The 3,529-nt window shown below is 46.5% G+C and overlaps 1 non-coding gene across 1 annotated transcript; it reads right to left on the reverse strand.

The window, feature by feature from the left end:
• Nucleotides 1-2,633: 2,633 nt before the first annotated feature.
• Nucleotides 2,634-2,740, reverse strand: LOC133055397 (U6 spliceosomal RNA). Its single transcript, XR_009692672.1, has one exon. It is a non-coding gene; the product is annotated as a U6 spliceosomal RNA (small nuclear RNA).
• Between the last annotated feature and the right edge of the window lie 789 nt (nucleotides 2,741-3,529).

A 3,529-nucleotide genomic window follows, 5' to 3' on the forward strand; every position in this document is an offset into this window, starting at 1 on the left:
CCGTGTGGGTGTGTGTGGTTCGTGCACGTCTGTGCTCACGTTCTGGGGCCCTGTCTCCATGTATGCGTGTTTGTCCAAGCGGACAGCCTGGGTGTATGTGCCTGGTGTGTGTGTGTGTGGGTGGGTGACTGTGTCTGGGGCTGTGCATGTCTCTGTGGGCCTCTGTATGTCTCTATTTGTCTGCCTTTGTTATGCCGCTAAAAGCAGTCTTGCCTCTAATGATAAACAAGAGTTTTCCAGGCGCCTGGTTAAGAGAGGATTGGTCAAAATTGTCATCTGACAGGGCTTTGTTCTATAACATAGTCCAACAGGGGCCCCCTTGGGGCCTGCCAGTCACCTCCTGACCCCAGGAATCCCTTCTAGCCCCATCGTCCTATGCAAGTCTTTGCAGGTGACCAAGGCGGGCAAGCTCCAACCTCTCCCCTCCTCCCACTGTCCTTCCTTCAGGGCTTCTGCCTCACAGGCCTAGACCTGGGCAGCCCTCTTTCTGGTCATTTTTCCACCGTGCCTGTTCTAGAAGGTCACTTTGGATCCCAAGTTCCTCCACTGACTTCAGAGCCAGACCACCCAGGTCTGAATCTTACATCTGCCCCTCCCCGCTGCTGTGTGGCCTTAGACCAGACGCTCCTCCTGGCCCAGCCTGCCTTCCCACCTGTTCGGTTCAGTTCAGTTCAGTCGCTCAGTCATGTCCTGAGATGAGGCATAGAAAGTGTGCTCTGTACTGCGTGGTGTAGCCAGGGGTCACAATAGGTGACACGCAGGTGTCACAATAGGAAGCAAGCAGAGGAGGCACCCTGAGCCTTATCAGGGCCATGCCTGCGGGGCAAGATCAACTAGCGGAGAGAAGGTTGCATATTCTCCCAAACTGACCTCAGGGATTAGCCCTCGAAAGATGGCAGTTAGAGGGTGGCACCTCCAGGAGGGCAGGACCAGGCTGGGCCAAGGCCAGGTGAAAAATTTCCAGGGACCTGGGTTACACTATTGGCATAAATTGGGGCAGGCTGCTTGGTCTGGGCCTGGCAATGTGCTTCCTCTGGTTGGTCCCAGTCCAACTTGCCCTCCCCCATTCCTCTTGTCCTGTCCCTCCATGTGTTTCCCCACCAAAATTGTCTATCCTAAGAACCAACCCACCAGGTGAAGTCCAACCTGCTTAGTCAACAAATTCTGGAATTGTTCTATGCTCACACCAAGGCGTGCTCGCTAAGTCACTTCAGTTGTGTCCGACTCTTTGAGACCCCATGGACCGTAGCCTACCAGGCTCCTCTGTCCATGGGATTCTCCAGGTAAGAATACTGGAGTGGGTCAGGGGACCTTCCTGACCCAGGGGTTGAACTCACAACTCTTACATCTCCTGCATTGACAGGCAGGTTCTTTACCACTAGCGCCACCTGGGAAGCCCCCTACCACACAGACCTATTAAGCAAATATATAATGTTCACTGCAGCACTGTCTATAACACAAAGACTGGGAACAACATAAATGCCCAACAACAGGGAATAGGTTCAATCAATGAGGATTTGTTTATCTAACAGGAAACATTGGAGCCATTATGAAAGAAAGCTATCTGAAGGGACTTCCACTTGTGGCAAGTTGGGACAGACATTTCCCCTATTTCTCATCCTAAGTCCAACTAAAACCCCTGGACATTTATTTAATTTTATTTTTAAAGTACAGACTCAAAAAGATGAAGAAGGCAGATTGACTAAGAACCTCAGGACCCAAGAAACAACATGATGGTGAAGTCACTGGGTTTACTTTTTGCTTCATATATCTCAGACTTGGAAACACCAATGGGCACAGACAGGAAAAAATCCCCCCAACAGAAGCCTGAGTTCTCTAGCCAAAGAATCAGTAAAGGAGAACCCTACCAAGACACAAAACTTTTCAGTTCAGTTCAGTTCAGTCGCTCAATCGTGTCCAACTCTTTGAAACCCCATGACCTGCCCCACGCCAGGCATCCCTGTCCATCACCAACTCCCAGAGTGTAATCAAAATCAAGTTCATTGAGTCAGTGATGCCATCCAACCATCTCATCCTCTATCGTCCCCTTCTGCTCCAGCCTTCAGTCTTTCCCAGCATCAGGGTCTTTTCCGATGAGTCGGTTCTTTGCATCAGGTGGCCAAAGCATTGGAGTTCAGCTTCAGTATCAGTCCTTCCAATGAATATTCAGGACTGATCTCCTTTAAGATGGACTGATTGGATCTCCTTGCAGTCCAAGGGACTCTCAAGAGTCTTCTCCAACATTACAGTTCAAAAGCATCAATTCTTCAGTGCTCAGCTTTCTTTATAGTCCAACTCTCACATCCACACATGACTACTGGAAAAACCATAGCTTTGACTAGATGGACCTTTGTTGGCAAAGTGATGTCTCTGCTTTTTAATATGCTATCTAGGTTGGTCATAGCTTTTCTTTCAAGGAGCAAGAGTTTTTAAATTTTATGGCTACAGTCACCATCTGCAGTGATTTTGGAACCCCCCAAAATAAAGTCTGTCCCTGTTTCCATTGCTGTCCCATCTACTTGCCATGAAGTGATGGGACCAGATGCCATGATCTTAGTTTTTTGAATGTTGAGGTTTTTTTTTTTTTGGTATATGAAAATTTATTACTATCGTGCTTTCATCATCAAAATTTTAAAAATATGGAACGCTTCACGAATTTGCTTATCATCCTTGTGCAGGGGCCATGCTAATCTTCTCTGTATCATTCCAATTTTAGTATATGTGCTGCCGAAGCGAGCACGAATGTTGAGTTGTAAGCCAACTTGTCACTCTCCTCTTTCACTTTCATCAAGAGGCTCTTTAGTTCTTCTTTGCTTTCTGCCATAAGCGTGGTGTCATCTGCATGTCTGAGGTTATTGGTATTTCTCCTGGCAATCTTGATTCCAGCTTGTGCTTCATTCAGCCTGGCTTTTCACATGATGTACTCTTCATATAAGTTAAATAAGCCGGGTGACAATATACAGCCTTGATGTACTCCTTTCCCAATTTGGAACCAGTCTGTTGTTCCCTGTCCAGTTCTAACTGTTGCTTCTTGACCTGCATACAGATTTCTCAGGAGGCAGGTAAGGTTGTCTGGTATTCCAATCTCTTTCAGAATTTCCCATAGTTTGTTTTGATCCACACAGTCAAAAGTTTTGGTGTAGTCAATTAAGCAAAATTAAATGTTTTTCTGGAACTCTCTTGCTTTTCGGATGATCCAACGGATGTTGGCAATTTGATCTCTGGTTCCTCTGCCTTTTCTAAAACCAGCTTGAACATCTGGAAGTTCACAGTTCATTTACTATTGAAGCCTGGATTGGAGAATTTTGAGCATTATTTTGCAAGCATGTGAGATGAGTGCAATTGTGCAATAGTTTGAACATTCTTTGGGATTGCCTTTCTTTGGGATTGGAATGAAAACTGACCTTTTCCAGTCCTGTGGCCACTGCTGAGTTTTCCAAATGTGCTGGCACATTGAGTGCAGCACTTTAACAAGTGCTTTTAGGATTTAGGATTTGAAATAGCTCAACTGGAATTCCATCACCTCCAC

This window comes from Dama dama, chromosome 4 (genome assembly GCF_033118175.1).
Source record: "Dama dama isolate Ldn47 chromosome 4, ASM3311817v1, whole genome shotgun sequence".
NCBI lineage: Eukaryota > Metazoa > Chordata > Mammalia > Artiodactyla > Cervidae > Dama > Dama dama.